Raw genomic sequence first — 21,599 nt, 5'->3', positions numbered from 1 at the left:
CTACCTTCAACATCTCTCTTGACTCACCCTATATGCCCTGCTATAAGCTTCAGCCAGTCCACCACTTTCTACATCAATGAACAGCAAATGTCACATAGGCCCTTGAGACCACAAGAGATGAAAGGTACTTGACTATATCCTGCCATGATCAGAATCTGTTCAATTCTCTTTCTACTTCTCTAGTACTTCTTCCTCCCGTTCTCTATCTCCTCCAAGGCTTCAGGGCTGTTCCCAGATTTTTCATCTACACTGATGGTTGTAAAATTTACACTCCCAGTAGATCCTGTCTCATCCAACATAGGATGTGTATAATTCTTATCTATGTCAGAATGGCACCAAAATAATCTTCTTTGGATAAAACCCAGCAATTTTTATTTTCATAAACCTCCTTAAGGATACTTGGGTGTAGAAATGTTCAATGTACACTCGGAGAAATAAAAGCTCCTAATGTCTGAATGGTAAATGTGGAAACTCTAGAGAATTATCAAAAGGGATGGAAGGCAGCTGCTAGGAAAATTTACTCATCAGAATAATGATGCAACTAGTGCTCAAAACAGCAAAAAATGAAGTCAAAATTAAAGAAATGACAATTAATAACTGCTACTACATAGCATAACTCTGCCAGGCACCGGCTGGAGAACCTTCTGTATATGAACTAATTCTTTTTTTTAAGATTTATTTATTTATTATGTATACAGCATATATGACTGCAGGTCAGAAAAGGGCACCAGATCTCATTACAGATGGTTGTGAGCCACCATGTGGTTGCTGGGAATTGAACTCAGGACCTCTGGAAGAGCAGTCAGTGCTCTTAACCTCTGAGCCATCTCTCCAGCCCATGAACTAATTCTTATGACCAGTCCCTCAGATAGGTTTAAAAATTTCCCTTTTATATACAAGGAAATTGAAAGGAGAGGTTAATTGAGTAACTGGTCCAAGGTGACTCATAGAAACAGTAAGTAAACTAGACAATTTGAGTCTGGGATTTGGTATTCGTAACCATTGACCTATACTACCTCAATGAAGCCTTCTTTGGGTACAGAGGAACACATTTAAGCTTGGTTTACAAAGGACATGATGGTTTGACATCTGCTGTTTATTTTTTCCCTCCCCCATGTGAACTAAGATGGGGGAATCATCTACTTACATGGGAGTTGATCATGCCTCCCAGACCCCAACATATTCATTTAGCAAATATGAGTATCTACCTGATGACAACCACCATCAGTAAAATACAAATGGTGTCTTGCCTTCATAAACTTTAAAGCCTTATACTCCCCTCACCCCAAAAGTTGATTTCTAGGCTGTAGAAACTTCCCTTAAGTCATTATTTCAAGGACTCGGGCCACTGATATTAGTGTTTTATTAGCTGCATAATAGGCTAAATGGACTTTCTGATATCTCACAGAAAGTGGCAATACTGGACACAGTGTAGATATTTGTCGACTGATGTGAAGCTATTTCAGAACAAGGACAACCTATAGATAGACTGTCCTCCTAACTGCTGCTGAGGAAAAGGACATGGCTATAAAAAAACAAACAAAACAAAACAAAAAAACAGATTGAAAGGGGTTGGAAAACAAGATCAACACACTCATTTCTGAACAATCAAATATTAGTTTTTAAAGAGATCTTTCATTTAAAAGTCTTGCATAAAATAGAGTTTGAATTGTTTTTCTAAACACTTGGAACTACTGGTGGATGTAGGTACAGCCTAATTGCAGAGCACTTGTCTAGCAGGCATGATGCCAGGGGATGACAGGACCACCCAAGAGAAAAATCTGAAACAAAAGGAATTTTCTGGCTAATTTGACCCCAGTGAAATAAGTGGGATCCATTACCTAATCCAGTTTTCCAGTTAAGCCAACTAAATGTGGGCTTGTATTTTTATAGGTTAATGAGACATAGGGAATGAACAAATGTTTTGTGGAGTCTAAGAGAAGTGAGCCCCCCCACCACCAAAGAGCTACACTCTAGCATAGAGGTACATGAGAAACACAAATAATCTCTTCACTTACAGTGTGAGCGCAGTCTCATAATTTAATGCTGAGTTAGGTCAGTAGGAGTGAATGAGGCTTCCCCACTAACACCTTCAAATCATAGGGCCTCACCATCTGAATATACACTACTTGAGTAATTCAAAGACTGTAGCGTGAGAGTTTCATATGGCATGTCTCCAAACTAGTAGCCCTCATGTGACTAGCAAGAACAAAAACAAGTCCTCTCTAGAGAAACTTGACACTCAAGAAATGCCCACAAATAAAGATCCTAAGGAAAAGAAGAAACTCACAGTAAAACAACAATGCTATGTAAAGACACAAGGAAACAAGCCATGATCACTTCAAGATCTCACACAATATATACGCCGTTCAATGTTTAAACAATTAAATCTACAGTAGTTGACATAAAAACTCAATCGGCTTATTGGGTACACATAAAGAGCTAGGAAGTAGACTACAGAACTGAAAGCATGATCACAAATGCAGTATTGCAAGATATAAAGGCGAAAAATATGAAAGAAGACTAGGGGCTGAAAAATTAACATCAAAACATCCCATAGCAAAAGTGCAGAACATCCAACACAGAAAATTTCTTAAAAGTGGACAAAAAGAAAAGATTGTTTTATTGAAAGGTAACATTGATCATTGACCTTTGTGTGTGTGTGTGTGTGTGTGTGTGTGTGTGTGTGTGGAGCTGAGGATCGAATCCAGGGCCTTGCGCTTGCTAGGCAAGCACTCTACCACTGAGCTAAATCCCCAACCCCATCATTGACTTTTAAAAAGATACAATATAGGGAAATTATAACTTCATTATACATGGGAAATATGAACCTAGAAAATACAAAGCAATGAAAAAGGCTTCCAAGAATGAAGATATATATGTATATACATATATACATTTTATGAAGCATAAAAAAGCAGCCAAGATTTACCATCAGCAGGCCATCACCAAAGAAAATTCTAAACGATATACTTTAAGAAATCATAAAGTAATTCCAGAAAGGTGGTCTGGGATGCAGTAAGAAATGCCAGCTTTATTAGTTTTTCATGAGTAAGGAAATTACCAGTGGTGGGCTACTTTATAAAGAAAAGAGTAAATTTTGCTAATAGTTCTGGAGTATAAGATTTAGTTAGGTACCTTATCTAGATTTGCCTGGCAAGAGATCAGGGTAGGGATGAGACGGGGCGGGGGGAGTACTTGGTGGGGGGGCGGGTGTGTTCTAATACTTGTTCTTCTTATAAAGTCATCAAAATTCTGAGTTACAAGGATTCTACACCAATAACTCAGCCAAGTAAAATTTCCACTATCCCAGTATATCACAAGGATTAAGTTTCAGTACATGAAGCCTTGGTTCATGAAAGGAAGCTCTCCAAATCATATTTAAATCATAGTAATAAGTAAAAAAGGGGATAAATGTCTGTGTGAGTTAAATGAATACTGATTATATAAAAAATGCCATGCTCTTTTAGAAGAAAGGCTAAAAAAAGGAAAGAAATCTAAAACAATACAGAATAAAACTTTTTGTCAGAACAAGCATCTAAGTAGAGGGTGACTAATGAAATGTATAGGATCTACATGTAAATAAGTAAGATTGCATTTGTACCTAATTTAATATACACTGCTAGGAACATATCTAAGAGAGACAAAAAAATGTCTATCCCAAAAAGGTCATAGCTGCATTTTTTTTTACAATAGCCTAGTAAAAGTTATTAAAAGGCCCATCACCTGGTGAATGAAAATGCATGGTATATTCATACACTTGAACAGTGTATCCACATAACTGAATGTTGTTACTAAGTAATAAAGGAGGAACCTTAAGAACTGCATGCTGAGTGAAAGGGAAGACAGAACCAAAGGGCAAGTACTCCGAGCTCCCATTTGTGCACAGAACAGGTAGACCTACAGAGGAGCAAACAGACTAGTTGTTGCTTATGCCTCTGAGAGATTCTAGAGCACTACAGAAACACTAGCTAAAGGAAATAGGTTTCTTCGGGGCTGAGCCAAATGTTCTAAGATTTATTGTGTTTTGGCTGTACAAACGTGACTATACTAAAAAGCAGTGAACTGTATAGATTAGTGGGTAGATTTTTTTTTTTTTTGCTGTGTGAATTTTATCTCAACAAAAGCAATTACAAAGAAAGTGGGTTTGTTTTGTTTTGTTTTTTAAGATTTATCCATCCACCATGTATACAGTGTTCTGCATATGTGTATCCTCCCAGGCCAGAAGAGGGCACCAGATCTCATTACAGATGGTTGTGAGCCACCATGTGGTTGCTGGGAAGTGAATTCGGGACCTCTAGAAGAGCAGCCAGTGCTCTTAACCTCTGAGCCATCTCTCCAGCCCCACAAAGAAAGTGTTCTAAGGGACTGGTAAGATGGTTCAGGAGGTAAAGGTATAAAGGTACTTGCCACCAAGCCTGATGACCTGAGTTTAATCCCCCAGACCCACACTGACTCCCATAAATTGACTTCTGACCTCCATGTACACACCAATGTGTGTACATGTACATGCACATACACATACCCTAAATAAGTCAATTTATTTGAAGAGCATCTGCCATGAAATTAAAAAAAAAAAAAGACAAAGCTATAAAGGAAGCAAAAGGAAAAAAAAAAACCCAACATGTAGTTCATAACCTAAACTAAAATGTATTAGTCCATGTAACACACAGTAGTCACATGTGTGTTGCCAAGCAACCTCTTTTAGTTATGTTTTAAAGATTTATTCTTAAGCTGGGTGATGGTGGTGCACAGCTTTAATCCAAGCACTGTGGAGGCAGAAGGAGGTAGATCCCTGTGAGTTCAAGGCTAGCCTGATCTACAAAGTGAGTTTCAGGACAGCCAGGGCTACACAGAGAAACCGTGTCTTGAAAAACAGAACACAAGAAAATTATTCTTTATTTTTATTTGTACGTTAGGTAAAGGTGTTTAAACACAAATGTGGGTGCTCTTGGAGGCCAGAAGAAGGCACCAGAAGCCCTGGAGCTGGAGTTACAGGTGGCTATGAGCAGCTTTATGTGAGCAGTAAACATTCTTAACCTTTGATCCATCTCTCCAGCCCCTGTATTTATTAGTATATTTTAGTTATATATAATGGGTTTCATCAGGACAATTTCATACACATACATAAACATTTTGATCATTTTCACCCCATGACTTTCTTGTTCCCCTCCCACTTACATTGATTCCTTCCCTCTTCCCAATTCATCCCCCTTCTACTTTCATGCCTTTTTTATGTGATCACATGAGTTTAATATCACATACAGGAGCCTCGGGGAGAGGTTATTACAGGAGCATGAGCAACTTGCCAGTGGCTACACCACTGAAAAGAATACTTCTCCCTAGCTCAGAAACTATTAACTGTGTATAACTTCTTATGGAGAGGTGGGGGGGCTGTAAGCTCCTCCCCTCTCAATAATGGCTGGGTAGGTCACATGCTTTAGTGGAGAAGGTACCACTATTCCCTTATATATAACTACCCCTGTGTGTGTGTGTGTGTGTGTGGGAGAGAGAGAGAGAGAGAGAGAGAGAGAGAGAGAGAGAGAGAGGACGATGGTGACTGCAGAGACTCATAATTGGTCAAAGTGATAAGTGATGTTTGAATGGTTAGCCTTGTGCTGAGGAGAAGAGCACTTACTGTGCAAGCATGAGGACACGAGTTCAGATCCCAGGTATGACATTAAAAAAACTAGCATGGCTGCCTATGTCTGCAACCCAAGTATTGGGAGACACAAACAAGTATACTCCAGGAGCTCCATAGCCAATCTAACTGAAAAAAGAAATCAAAGTTCTAGTCCAGTGGGAGAGCCTGTCTCAAGGGAGTAAGGTAGAGAGATACAGAGGAAGATGTCTGGCCTCCACATATGTATGCACTGAGGTGCACGCCCACTACCAACATGCATACACCACATACACATGCAATAGACAGAGACATGCCACCAAACTAAAAAAAAAAAAAAATCTCAGCACTAAATGTCACATCCATCCATCCATCTGACCATTCGTCCATCCATCCACCCACCCATCCGTCCGTCCATCCATCCATCCATCCATCCATCCATCCATCTATCTCACCATCCTCCATGTCTAAAGAACACGACAGAAGAAAGGGCAGGAAGAGTATAGGAACTGGAGGAAGGAGTGACATGATACAGAATACTGTCTTCTGGGCATGACATGGCCATTGTAATTTTGAGCAAAAAGTGGCCACTGTAATCTTATGCTCTTTTGTTTGTGCCGGAATATACATGTCCTACCTACCTCCTTCATTCATAGGGCTCATATACTATGGTTTGGATATAAAGTGTGCCCAAAAAGCTCATAAGTTAAAAGTTTGGTCCCCAGCAGGTGGATTCAAATCATTGAGAAGTGGCCAGATCCAGAGGGCATGGGCATAATTGATTCATCTACTATGGATTCATAACACACAAGGCAATGCTGGACATGAGGACTAGTTAGAAGAAGTGGTCACAGGGAATATACAGCTTGGAAAGATACACTCTGTTATCAGCCTCCTTTCCCTCCCCTCTTTTGCTTCCTGGTCACCACGAACAGCTCTGCTCTCCCAGGCCTCTCTGCCATGATGCTCCACTTTAACGCCAGTTCAGAAAGCAATGGATTCAGCCAAGCACACACTGAAGCTACGAGCAAAACAAAACCTTTCCCCCCTTTCAACTGTTCCCTCAGGCATCTGTCACGCCAACAAAAAACTAGTATGTCATAGCAAAGACTATCACCGAGGACCTCTTAGAATATAGCATGCTATAACAAGACATCCTCCCTTTGGTGAGCAGATGATTGCTCAAGTCAGCAGGGACTTACAGCTCTAACATTTAAAAAAAAATTATATCACCAATGAGTTTTCTGAATGGCAGGAGCCACAAAGGCTTGAGCCAAGGGTAGAATGGGCACACAGCTTCAGTGAATCTGTGGTTGACTTGTTCCTTAAGCCTGAAAACAATACAGGGTTCATCTTTTCTACCCAGCTACAGGTGCCTTCTAGCCCAGTTCAGAGACTGAGAAATGACAGATGCATACAGTGAATGTGCCATGAGGCACAAATGGAAGTCACCCAATTGTTTCAATACAGAGTAGATGCCCTAACAGGTTGACCTTCAAGTTACTCATACCTTGACTACCCCTCCATATGGAAGCTTGCATCCTCTACCTCAACATGCAAACACACGCGAGACATATTGCAAATCCCTAAAGCCCTCTTCATGGAGTTCTATATTCCTGAGGTATGTTTTTACTAGAGGTCTCAGGAAAATGGATGTGGAAATCAGTAGTTAATATGCACCTGGAAAAAGACTCTTGGAAGGAGAAAGGCCACAGGGAAACTTCCTTCCCTACCAAATCAAAGCAATAGTTAAATGGGTGTTTGGATCAGGTGTAGAGCTGATAATAACAGTAGAGCTAAAAGTACTCAGAGTTATATTTTCATCTTATTTTGAGACATTTCCTATGGTAGAACGAATAGACATACTGCTTGGTGAATTCCCGGCCCCTCCAGTCAGTGCTCTGTTCATATGGGATGCCCTAGAAGGTAGCCCATAGCCAAATCAAAGGCACAGTGTAATCAGGCATCTCGTTGTTACATTCACTCTCCTCTTGTTCTCTGTCCAACAATCATAGAGGCTGTATCTAAGTTGCTGCCATCTTAGAAAACTAATCTCCTGGTCCAGATGTACATATTGAGCTTCTCTGAGCCCCCTGCTTGCCATTTTAAGCCAGCATAATTTACAATTCCCAGAAATGCTTGAGAAGCAGTATATCTGCTTCTGGTGCCAAGCCTGGCCGGGTTTACAGATTTTCATTTAGCAGGTGTCTGTTGCTAAATCAGTAGCAGCTGCTAATTGCTTTTTCTCCCTCAGACCCTGAGACAGAATGAAACATCTGCTGTCCTCTCACTTTGGGTTAAAATCAGATACCTTATCATTTCTCCTTTGGGTTTCATTTTTATTAAAAAGCTCTCAGCTGATGCCCAGAGCAGGCTATCTCAGTGCAAGGGGCATTTCCAAGGACAATACAACAAAGTGAATCTGCTTCATGTCCAGACTCCACACCAGAAAGCAGGGTGGCTCAATGGGGGCACTTCATGTCCACAGCCATAGAGGAAACAAGAAGCTTCACTCTGAGAACCCACACCCCTTCAAATGCAGCATCCCTTCCTACCCTGCATAGCTTCCATGCCTATATGCTCTTCTCTCCTCCAAGGAATGAGAGTTTCCAATAGCTACATCATACTACCATGGTGAACAGGAGCCCCGGGGGAGTGGGAGGAGAGCCACAGACAGCAGACGAAAATGATGAGGATGCTGTTATTTCTAGATCTACTTCCCAATTTATACCAGTGCTCTTTAGCACTGGGGGGTGGGGGGATCACTTTCTAAATATTTTGATTATTGTCTTCAAAAAGAATCCTTTTCTCTGCTCTAAGTATGACAATTGATTATAACTCAAAACCATTCTCAAAGGTACCTTAATGGCAGTTCATGTGTTTTATATTACTAATAACTTAGGTGATTTTTAATTGAACATTTACTACTATGTGTGAAGCTTGCAATATATACCTTATATTCTTTGCCTTACTGAACTATTAACAATCTTAATGTTTTCATCATTTTTGAATATGAGACTAGCCAGGCAGTGGTAGCACACGCCTTTAATCCCAGCACTCGGGAGGCAGAGGCAGGCAGATCTCTGTGAGTTTGAGGCCAGCCTGGTCTACAGAGCAAGATCCAGGACAGGCACCAAAACTACACAGAGAAACCCTGTCTTGAAAACAAAAAACAAAAAACAAAAAATGGTACTAACTATGAGAAAGTTATTGGTGCTCCAAAAGAAATGCCAGAACATGAAAAGCAAGTGTTCTGCTGAACAGATAGATGTGTGAAAATATTAAGAAATTATTATTATAAGTATGATCATAGTATTGTAATGTGTGCATCCTTATATTTTAGAGGTGTTCGATAAAATACTTTCATTTAAAATTGCATGAATTCTTTTTAAAAATATTCAAGGATAGCTATTTATGTTGAGGAAGAGTAAAGTACAGCAATGAAGCCAAACATGAGCCACGAGCTGAGCACTGTTGAAACCAAGTGATAGACGCACTAGGCTATGTCTTCTCTCCTTCTACAACTACTTTCAATTTTCTATAATATAAATCTTCAAACACAAGGTGATGAGAAGGAAATGCTAACTGCCCAATTGGATCATTATATATTATATGTGTACCTCATAAATATACATGATTATGTGACAACTGAAAAAAGAATTTTGAGGCAGGGTCTCACTACATAGCCCTGGCAGTCCTGAGCTCACTCTATAGATGAGGCCGCTCTCAAACTTGCAGAGATCTGCCTGCCTGTCTCCCCAGTGCTGGAATTAAAGGCATTTCAACCATACCTGGCTGAAAATGTTTAAACATTTAAGATGTAAATGTTCCTTACACTGACTTGATCATTACATACCAACAATGCACATACCAAATTATACTGTATCCCACAAATCCATGCAATTAAAATAGTAATTCATAAAAACCTACAGATAGATTAATAGATAATTAATAAAAACACTACATACACACGTCCATGGTTATAACTGAGTGGCTTTCCGTATAGCTTTCCTGGCTTCACACATTTCTCTGTCCCAAACTTCCTTCCTGGGTCAATTCCCTGGCTCTTACTCATCCCACCACAGGCTTTCCCATGGGTGTCTAAGCATCACTAGGACTCAGAAGGCACTTTTCACCTCTTCGACTTTCCAAAGTCTTGGTTTGTACTTAAGTCTCAAGTCACTTGGCTCTAGGTCCCAGATGTATGAGACAGAGCATCCCACCCAGTACTCACACAAAAGGGGACACGGGAAGAGCACTGTCTGGGAGTGCTGATGTAAAAGCAAGCATTTGCTGCCTCTATATCAGTTATGATTTGGAGATGTGTCTCCCAAAGTTCCATGAAGACTTAGTGACCAGGCTATGACTGTATTGGGAGGTGGTGAATCTTTTCGGAGATGGACCTAAAGCCGTGGTTCTTAACATGTGGGTCACCACACCTGTGGGGGATCTAAAGACCCTGTCTTTCACACGGATCGCCTAAGACCATCGGAAAACAGATATTTACATTATGATTCATAACACAAGCAAAATTACAGTTATGAAGTAGCAATGGAAATAATGTTACGGTTGTGGTCACCACAGCATGAGGAACTGTATTAAAGGGTTGCAGCATTAGGAAGGTTGAGAACCAGTGGCCTAAAGGAAAGAAGTTGGGTCATTAGAGGCCTGTACTTGAAGAAAATATTGGGATCTCTTCCCTTCTCCTCCTCGTCCTATGAGTCTTCACTCCACCCGCTTCTCTCTCCCCATTCCTTGCTGGCGAGCTGTGAGCAAGCTCTTCCATCACCAACACACACTGTCCTCATGATTCTCTGCCTTGCCAGAGGCCTGAAAGGAAAAGAACCTTTTCAGACAACCATGAGCACTCTAACTTCTGAACTATTGAGCCACCATAAATGTTCGCTTTTTATAAAATGCTCATCTCGGCTCCTTCATCTCTGTGACAGAAAGCTGACACCGACATTAACACAAGGTCAGTGTCTTTGAAAGGGCTTTCAAGACACGTTGATGCTCACTTCTTTCCTCCCCTGTGGGAAGTCACCTCCACTGCAGCAAGCCAGAAAAATCCTCTACCATGCTGTCACTCGAAAAGTGCATCTCCACATGTCCAGAACCAGAATTTCTGTTTGCTTGTTTGGTTGACCATCCTGTCAACTGTATTTTGTTGTGGAAGCCTAAGCTGACTCATCCATCTCCTCTAAACATGGTAGCCATATTACAGTCATTTCTTGAAATCAATTATATGCCAGTTTTGAAGTGGCATTTTATATCATCCTCAATGCCTCCTAACAATACAGTACTGCAATATTTCACAGACACTATTTGCTTGGAGTAATCATTTACATTTGCTTACAATCTCAAATTGTAAAACAACATCTTGGTATGTAGCCCATGGTAGCCTCAACCTCCTAAGTTCTCCTGCCTCTGTCTCCCAAGTACTGAGATTACAGGTGTGTACCACTGCCTCACACAGGGTTCCATATTTTAATCTGAACACAGCTTGCTCGGGATCCCGGAAGCATTATATTAGCTCCCTTTCAAAGAACTGCTATTTTCTCACTTATTCCAAATCAGCAATAGTTAGCTTTCCCCATATTAAGCAACATCATATGCAATTCACTAGTAACATCAAACACTCTACACGTAAGTTACTTAATGAGATGAAAGACAGAATGGGTTCCCTTTAAGATGAGGAATGATATAAAGGTGTCTGCTTTTGCTACTTATGTTTAACACTGTCCTACAAGATCCAGCCACAACCACTGAGTAGGGAAAATAAGAAAATATTTCCTGATTGTAAAGGTAGAAGTAGGATTATTTCTATTCACAAGTGATATGATTTTGTCATAGAAAATCCTCAGAAGGCCATATAAACGTAAGAGGTAATAAGCTGAGTCTTAAAAGGTGAGGGGCTACAAAATGAGTATGAAGATTGATTGAGCTGTATTTCTACAGAGCAGCAGTCAAGAATCTAAAAGTTAAAAGTTCCATTTATGAGCTGGGCGGTGGTGGCGCACGCCTTTAATCCCAGCACTCAGGAGGCAGAGCCAGGTGGATCTCTGAATTTGTGGCCAGCCTGGTCTACAGAGTGAGTTCTAGTACAGCCCAGACTATATAGAAAAAACCTTGTCTCAAGAAAAAGAATGAAATACATAGGGACAAATTTAATAAAAGAAATGTATCCTGTATGTTTATCTCATATATCCGAGACATCAATCCTATACTAGGTAACTAGGTATCACTGAAAGTTAAAGAACCGAATGCTTAGATATCTTGTGTTTATGGATTGGGAAATTTAATGTTTTTAAGATGCACAAGCTTCTCAAATGATTCTACATTCAATGCAATCTCTATCAAATTCTCTATTGGCTTCTTTACAAAAATTACATGGTAAAGCAAGGGTCCCAGAAAAGCTAAAACCATCTTGAAAAATGTGTATATCCTAGCTTTCACTCTCCATCACCAGGCATGGTGGTGTGAATCTGTAATCAAAGCACTTGGGAGGGTCAAGAGAACTAAAATTTCTGGGCAAGCTTGGGCTACACAGAGAGACTCTCTATAAAAACAAAGCAAAACAACATAATACCTCCTATGATCCTAGTGATTGACACAGTATAGTCCGTTTATATCAGGCAAGACACAGACAAACAGGATAGAGCTGAAGATTCCAAAATAAACGTGATTTATTTTTGGCTGACTTTTGACATAGATGGCAGGATGGAAGCAGTCATTTCAATAAATGGCACAAAGACAACTGGATGTTCATATACTGAAAAATTACTTTAGATTGCTGACTCATACCGTATTTCAAAATTCACTCAAAAATGATCACAGACCCGAATGTAAGAGCTAACCTTATAAGGCTCCTATATGTCCTCTCTCTATTATCTTAGCCAATAATATGTTTCATATGCTATACCAAAAAGTAAAAGCAACCAAATTGAAAGAGATATTAAAGTTTTTCAAAAAAAAATTTTAAATGTGTATTTCAAAGGATAGCCAAATCAAAAGCAATTAGACTTTCTTGAATTTTAAAAAAAAAAATGTTTAGTTCAAAGGATATAATCAAGAAAATGCAAAGATACCATATGTGACAGTGAGCACCTGTAAACCTAGCACTTGGGAAATGGAGATGGAGGCAGGGGGATGAGTTCAATGTCATCCTTGTCTACATGGCCAATTCAAGGCTAGCCTAGGATACATAAGATCTTTTCTCAAAAAATAGAAACAAAACAAACACAAAGAAAATGAAAACATAACCAACAGAATAAGAGAAAATATTTCTAATCATATGTCTAAGACGGGTCTAATATTTAGAGAGAATTCTTAAAACTGAATAATAAAAAACTCAATTAAAAATGAAAAGAAATTTGAAAATAACTTCCCCAAAGGCATAAAAATGGCTAGCCAGTACGTGAAAAGACATTCAACATCCTTTAGCATGTCAGGAAAATAAAAACCACAAAGATATCCCACATCACATTTTTGAGACACTAAAGAAAAGAACATGAAGAGTATAAGGATGTGAAGAACTGAGAAATGATTCATTGTTGGTGAGGCTATGAATTGGTACAGTCAGGTTACAAAGTAGTCTGGCAGTTTCCTTCACATCCTAGACAGAGAGTTACTTTTTGATGCAGCAATCCAGCTTCAAGGTACATACCTAAACAGACATCCATTAATAAAGCAATGTGCACAGCAATATTGGTCATACCAGCCAAAAGGAAAAACAAAAACAAAAAACAACGCCTGAAGAGCTGAATAAAACATCACACATCAAGCAAAGAGATATTACATGCTCATAAACATGAAGTACTAATCCATGCTGTAGCATGAATGAACCCTGAAAGCATGCTCAAAGAAAAAGACACCAAAACCAAAGCATTATAGGATTTAATTTACATATGTCCAGAATAGGCAAACCCATGGAGACTGAAAGTTGATGACTAAATGCCAGAGGCTGGAGATGAGGAAATGCACAAATGAGTTGTGAATGTTAACAGGCTTGGTTTGGGGAACAGATGATGAAAAACATCTAAAACCAAAGAGTAGTGACAGCTGCACGACACTGAATAGACTAAAAGCCACTTACCAGATACTTTCAAAGGATGCATTGATTATGTGTAAGTTGAATCTCAATTAATTTCCTGCTTCAAAAATTACTGAATGATGACAGGAGGCCTTTCCATACTACTTTTAACTTTCTAAAGCTCTTCCTTCTCTACCCTCTCTTCTTTTCTTTAGTATTTTTGCCTCTATGCTGTGTCTAGGAGGCACAGAAAACAGATACCACCAATCCTACTTGGCTATCTGATGCTAGATGAGGTGACATGGCCTGTTTCAAAGACCCGGTTCCAGCTGGAGACAAACTAGGACGAGAGCAGCACAGATGTCCTGACTCTTCCCTGGAATGGCCAGCGGGCCTTTGTATTCCTTGCTGGACTGTTTTATTTTGTGAGACAGGATCTCGTGTATCCCAGGATGGCTCTAAACACATGATGCAACTCAGGAAGACCACCAACTTCGGATCCTCCTGAGCACCAGGATTAAGGGCTTGGGTCACATTTTTTTTTTTTTAAGATTTATTTATTTATTGTGTATACAATGTTCTGTACTGCATGTATGTCTGCAGGCCAGAAGAGGGCACCAGATCTCATTACAGATGGTTGTGTGCCACCATGTGGTTGCTGGGAATTGAACTCAGGACCTCCGGAAGAGCAGTCAGTGCTTAACCTCTGAGCCATCTCTCCAGCCTCACTTGGGTCACATTTTGTTGTTGTATGTTTTTTGTTCTGTTTTCGTTTTTGTTTTAGTGGAGTGCTGGAGAGCAAAACCAGAGCTTCGAGCATGTTAGGCAAGCACTCATCCAACTGAGCCACATCCCAGCTTCTCCACTGGTACAATTTGAAGGCAGCTTTGGGTATCTGAATTGTACAGTCAGTGTTGCCAACCAGAAATCCAGAGACTGGGAAGAAAGAAGTAACTTGGGAAATAAGACTTATCACACGAAGAAACATCTCTTAGCTAGGTGTGGTGGTATATGGCTATTAGCCCAGCACTTGAGAGGTGTGACAGGAGATTTGGAGTCCAAGGTCATCTGCGGTTACATACTGAGTTTGAGACCAATCTAGGACACATAAGATCATGTTCTCACCCTTCAAAAAAATCAACATTTAGAATAGTAGCTCAAGGTGAAGACAAAAGATATTGGGGAGGATTGTGTTCTATAGGGCCAAGGCAAGCCACCAGAAAGCTCAGAAGGCAAACAGGCTGATGTCTCAGCCCTTGGCTTGGGCCTACTAACCTACCTAATAGGTCTGTCTATTCTGTTTTAGAGAAAGGAGAGAGGAAGGTAGTGAAGGAGAGAGATAGGGGTAGGGGCAGGAGTGAGCCTAATTTTCCTGTCAGAAGGGAAGGAAAGGGGTAGGGCTGGCCAGTTTCCTAATCAAACACACTGCCCCTGAACCAAATGCAAAAAAAATAAAAGTAGTGTTCATCAGTGCGAACAAGAATCCCTGCCAAGGAATTTTAATCTCACTCAGCAAGGCTAATTCAGAAACAAAGCCCCGTTCATGACACTGAGCAACTCAGGGAGCTGAGACCAAAATGCCACAGAATAACATTAAAAATGGCACACTGACCGGAGTCCTCCTCAAAAATTTTGAGATAATATTAGCAATAATAATAGTCCCTTCCCATGGGGTGCTTCTCCATAGCTCCCTGTGGGGCAGGCCTAGCTAACTAACTAGGAGCCTCACATGCACAGCAGAACTTACAGATAAGCTAATGGGGACAACAAGACACTTACTACCTTATGCAAGGTCACGTGGCTGCACACACAGGAAATGACTAGAAATTCACAGACAGGCTAGCTCCACAGAGGACACATGTGACCTCTTAACATCTACCGAGGGGAAAAAGGCCCTTATAGAACATGGAGCAAACATTAGCAGTCATTAATGCCCCATAGTTTTAGTTCGATTTGAGTATTTTTCTGTATTTTCCTATACTGTACATATATTAAGTTTATCGAAAAAAAATCATATGTCCAAGCCAGGTGGTCCAGGTCTATAATCCTAGCTACTCAGAAGGCTGAGGCAGGAGGGTCCAAAATTCAAACCTACCTGGACTTACTAACTGAAATCCCCTTATAAAATAAAATTTTATAGAAACACAAGCAAACAGGGAAAACAAATTCTGGGATGTAGATCAAAGGTCTATTGCCTATGTCTGTGTGATGTCTGCACTTGCCCATTATGAATGAAGCTTAATCGCCAATATAGCCACATATATAGCACACACATCACACACACATCACACACACACACACACACACACACACACACACACACAAGACAAAAGCCTCTTGCGTCATGTTGTTTGTAATCTATGGGGGAACCATCAGTGATGACTTTTCTGTCTTACTGTATTGCATGCATTTTCAGCAATTGTCTTTTGTTAAAAACAGAAATAAATAGGATTTTAAGTGGCTGAACAAAATAACTCACCAGAAAAAGTTCTCTATCACGTTTCTTTCTTCAAACCCAAGATCCCAAAACATATGAAAGGGACCTCTAGACATTCTCGCAATATTATGGAAGATATTCTGTAGAGTCTTTGTATCTTTTTCTTTTTAAAAAGTTTCTTGACTATTTGAGAATCTCATACATGTATCTGATCATATCCACCTACAATTTCCCCTGTCCATCCCCACTATGCTCCTCTCAACATGCTACCACCCAATCTCATGTCTTTTTTTTTTTTAATTGGAGGTTAAACCTAGGACCTCCCACATGTTAACTGAATCAACCCTCTTTTTAATGTTGACACGGAGTCTCACTAAACTGCTCAGACTAGCCTCAGACTCCGAATCTAGCCCAAACTGGCCTTTAACTTGTGACCCTCCTGCCTTAGCATCAAACAGACATGCATTTCCAGGCCCTGAATATTCAACTATTATCTGTGGAACCTATAATGTTCTAAGTATGAGGCCCTGCAGGGATTAGGCAGAAAGCAAGAGCCACTGTCCACCCTCACAGAGAATACTCACGATGTACGATCCAATCCAACCATTAAGCAGCTAATGGAAAAGAACTGTGTGCATGCTTAATGAGAGTATTGACTGTCTAGTTTTAGGTTAAGGGAAAACTACAATGGAATGTTTATAATAAAATCTCAACTGTGCACAAAATTTAGTCTCAAGCAATAATCCAGCAATCTAAAAACTATGAAAATCTTTATCTGCAGGTATGAGCAGGAAGAAGTGTGAACCGACAGACAGATAAATAAGCCTTTGACACAATTATTCCTCAGGTGATAGCACTGAAGGCTGGTAGCAGAAAACAATTCCCCTTTTTATATTCTTCCAACTGGGTTTTTAGTAAGCATTACTATTCTTGTAATTCAAATAGAAGAGTAGTTCCTAGAATTTGGTTAAACTTGTGAGCCTCCAACCCCACGTCTCAGACACATAGCATTTATCTGATTCAATACACATCATCCTTTGTAGAAAGTGAAGGGACAATTTTGCCTCGGTTAATGCTTCAGCAATTTACAGCCTCTTTTGAAATCAAGCTTTTGATGCTTTAAGTACCCTCAAGAAACCAAAACGATATTCTGTCCTTGGCTCAAGTCGAAAATGCAAACTATAACTTTTTAAAACAGCTCGATTTTGTCAGTCACATAAATAACTCTTCCAGGTCAATTAGCACATTTCAATGTGCCAATTAGCAACGAGTGAGATTCTTGAGCCTATTCGCGTTGACGACAGCAAAGCTGTCCCAGCAACCCACATGGGGACAAGGTGTGCTGGCAGCAATGTTTCTAAATGGTGGGGAGCAGTCCTAACCATGACCAAAGCACTACTAACCTCTTCTGTTGAGTCTGAGAGTGGGGAGAACTTCAAAGAACACTGGTAAGAAAAGGACTGGGAAACGGAGGAGGGGTGGGAAAGGGAATGAATCGAATAGCTGAACAAAGAGACATAATAATGGGCAGTGTTGATAATGAGCTAATCATATACTGGAGCCTTCGGGCCTTGGAGAAGAAAGGAGCTGGATGAAAAGGATCATTATCACTCTTCTTATTATCCTAGCAGAAGGCAGAAGTCTTCAAATACAGACACAGGCCAGGCTAGTGTCTTCCATCTGGCAAAGGGCTGATACAATGTCTTAAGGTTGTTTTCTATGCCAGTCTCTGCTGCTTAGAACACTGAGAAGAAAGTGTCATGGGAGTCAGAGGACAGAAAGGAGATCGGCAGAGGGCTATGAGTGCTACATAGGCCCAGTGCCTCTTTTCAGGGCCAGATTACCAGCTTTGCAGGTAACAGGTAATCACATTTCTAACCAGCTTCCATGACCATCCTCCATGGATGCCACTTTTGGGTTGCTTGACCTTTCCAGAAGGTAATTTAGCCAGGTGTCTTAGTTAGGGTTTCTATTTCTGTGAAGAGATACCATAACCATGGCAACTTTTTTTTTTTTTTTTTTTGGGCATAGGGCTTCTCTGTGTGTACCTCTAGCTGACCTGAAACTCACTCTGTAGACCACCAGGCTGGCCTCGAACCCACAGAGATTCACTTGCCTCTGCCTCCCGAGTGCTGGGTTAAAGGTGCATGCTACCACTGCCTGGCCATGACAGCTCTAATAAAGAAAAACATTTAAGTGGAGTGGCTTCCCTTATAGTTCAGAGATTCGGTCCATCATCATCATGGTGGGACATGGTGGCATGCCAGCAGACATGGTGCTGGAGAAGTGGCTGAGAGCCTACATCTTGCAGGCAATAGGAAGTGGTCTCAGTGTCACACTGAGGGAAGCTTGAGCAAAAGAGAGCTCAAAGCCCACTCCCACAGTGACACACTTCCTCCAACAAGACCATACCTCCTAATAGTGACACTCTCTTTGGAGGCCATTTTCTTTCAAACCACCATACCTGGCTTACATGATATTCTTTGCAAAGACATAGGTACAGATGTGGAACCTAGCATAAACATAAGGACAAAAGGTTCATGACTATAACAAGGGATATACAAAGTATATAGCACATCTGTTTTCTAAGCTATGATCTATGTGGCCAGGGGAATATAAATTTGGATCCATAAATGGGCAGGAAAGAGGAGGAGGGGAGGCAGTGGTTTGTGTCCCTCCTGATACTATATAGCAAATCATGTGCTTGAGGCTCAATGGTAGAGGACTTGCTTAGCATGTACATAAATCTGGGTTCAATCCCTAGCACTATGCACACAAAGAAGAACATGTGTGCATTAGTCTGGGAAGAGGCTCTGAAGTTTCCTCCAGCTACTCAGCAAGGCCTATGATGCAATTCTTAAAGCTAAAAGGAAGCTAGAAAGCATTGCCTACACCTCATCTCACTAGCTAGCATACACACTCAACTCTAAATCTTGGTCACAGAATAGAAGATGTGGGCATCAGACCTGGGTTCTAGGCATACCTCCTCCTTCAGCAAGTAACATTTAACCTCAGAAATCTCCCTATAGAGCAGTCCGTAAGTGAACCCTCCTTCCATCAGGTCCCTGGATTGGTGTGCCCACCTTCTCCATGGCCAGATACCAGGCTTCAGGAGTCAGGGTAAGTGGACCCTCAGACCTGGAAGCTTCCAACGCCATCTGGTTGGGCACAAAATTGAACCAGGGGTTTGGCCAGGCTTGGAAATGTGTGGAACTCCCTATGTTCCCCAATGTATGAATTCTGTGGAGGGATGGCATACTTTGGACTTCAGGTTGGAGTGGGCTTAATGCCCCTAGTTAGCCTGGAAGGCTTTGCATCCTGAGGCAGGCAGGCAACTCAGAGGGGGCTTCCCCTGAGTCCTGTACTGTCTGTCCACCCCAGTGCCATGAAGGTGGAGAAGGGGAGGGTGGAGCCAAGTTTCAGGGAGTCCCAGGACATGAAAACTTCGCAGAAAGAACTAGAACAGTTTACCAACTGCTAAAGCAGAAGAGGATCACCTTGGGGTATACCCAGGCTGACATGGGGCTCACCAGAGCATTGCTCTTTGGAAAGCTTCAGCCAAATGACCATCTGCCCCTTTGAGTCCCTGCAGCTCAATTTCAAGAACAGATGTAAGCTCTGGCCCCTGCTGGAGACATGAGAACCTTCAGGAGGTGTACAAAGTGAAGACCCTGATGTAGGTCTGCCAGAGAAACTGGAGCATGGAGAACGACGTAAGAAGGAACCCGGAGAATGTGTTCCTGTAAACCCACCCTGCAGCGGATCAGCATCATCACCAAGGAGCTCCGACTAGAGAAGGCTATAGTCTGAGGGTGCTTCTTTATTTGCCAGGAGAGCAAACAATCGAGCATTGCCTATTCCCAGTGAGAAGGACAAGACACTTCAGGGTCTCCTTTCCCAGGGAGGCCTCATTCCTTTCCTCGGTCCTCAGGGCCCAGTTTTGGTGTCCCAGGCTACAGGGGCACCCACTTCATCATGCTCTTACTCTGATGTCCCTTTTCCCAAGCAGGAAGCCTTTCCCTCTATTCCCGCCACTGCTCTGAGCTCTCCCATACAAAGGGAGGCATTAGCCCTGCCCAGGCATAGGGGGAGCAGAGGGAAGGGGGAGGGGTAGATGAAGAGACCCTGGAGCCTGTTCCACCATAGTTTGGGGATTAAGTTCTTCAGTTCCTGAGGAGGGATTGGAAGCACAAAAGGGTGGGGGACAGGAAGTGTTGGGGGAGGTAGGTAGTTGAAGGAAAGATGAAGTTCAGTGATAACACTAATCATGAGCCAATCATTCATCATTTTGTCCTTACATAAAGAAGTCTGAGACAGCAGGAAGAAAGAAAGAAAGAAAGAAAGAAAGAAAGAAAGAAAGAAAGAAAGAAAGAAAGAAAGAAAGAAAGAAAGAGAAAGAGAGAAAGAAAGAAAGAGAGAAAGAGAGAAAGAGAGAGAGGGGGGAGGGAGGGAGGGAAGGAAGGAAGGAAGGAAGGAAGGAAGGAAGGAAGGAAGGAAGGGGAGAGAGAGGGAGGGAGGGTTGGGAAGACAGACAGACAGGACAGAGGGAGGGAGGGAGGGAGTCTCCCCACCAGAAGATCAGATCAGATCACACAAGCTTTGAGCACCTGATTAATCTAACCAGTGGTTCCATGATGTGCTCCCTCTGCTTGCCTTTAAGAAGCAAAAGGATACACACACCACTGCAAATTGGAGATGCTTCATCTCAAGCTAGATCCTAGCTATAAGGAGCATTTACTTGTAACTTGGTCCATTGAAATAAAGGTCCTTCTTCCAGGGTGTTAGCTTTAAAGATGGAGAAACCCAAAATCCTGTTGCCAGTCACAGGGCAGAAGAGTTCACATGGAAATTCACTGATGACCTTAAACCCTTTAGCTGACTATGGTGATCTCCTCCACCTCCCTCTCACCCTGTCTTTATGCATGCAAGTGTATATATGTCGTAGGATGGGCACACCATTAATTAGTTCTTTCTCTTGCTTCTTCATTATTGCTAATGAGGAAAAAGAGATTAAGAAGATAAAGGGCCAAGAAGAAACGGCAAAAGAAAAGTCAAAGCTGCTTTTCCTGCCCAAATGGACCATCAGGTTTAAGCAAGAAGTGCCAGCCTCCCTGTGTCTCCTTTGAAGCCAATCTGAACTTGACCTCTGCAAAGCCGACTGTCCTAAAAGCCAAAGTTGCTCAAGAGGACCCCAACTATATGAAAGAGCCAGACTAGTACCAATGTCACAGACAAATGCAGAAGGAGCTGGACGTGAGCTTCGTCCAGCTTTGTTTTAGAACGGGAGTGTAAAGATTTACTAGGGTAGCTGGACTCATTACTTAATAAGTTTCAGTGACTGGGGCTCGAGAGATGGCTCAGTGGTTAAGAGCACTGACTGTTTTCCCAGAGGTCCTGAGTTCAATTCCCAGCAATTCCCACATGGTGGCTCACAACCATCTATAAATAAGATCTGGTGCTCTCTGCTGACAGAACACTGTATACATAAAAAATAAATAAATATTTAAAGA

At 41.4% G+C, this 21,599-nt stretch overlaps 1 protein-coding gene and 1 pseudogene across 8 annotated transcripts in view; one reads left to right on the top strand and one right to left on the bottom strand.

Moving 5' to 3' along the window:
• The window catches only part of Tmem164 (transmembrane protein 164), a 278,095-nt gene that overhangs the window by 165,718 nt on the left and 90,778 nt on the right, over positions 1-21,599 (bottom strand). The gene's annotated exons all lie outside the window — the stretch shown is intronic.
• On the top strand, positions 17,473-20,203 carry LOC118573936 (annotated as a pseudogene).

The sequence above is a fragment of the Onychomys torridus genome, chromosome X (assembly GCF_903995425.1).
Source record: "Onychomys torridus chromosome X, mOncTor1.1, whole genome shotgun sequence".
Taxonomy (NCBI): domain Eukaryota; kingdom Metazoa; phylum Chordata; class Mammalia; order Rodentia; family Cricetidae; genus Onychomys; species Onychomys torridus.
The sequence above is the reverse complement of the archived record's forward strand: the minus strand, read 5'-3'. Positions and strand labels throughout refer to the sequence as shown.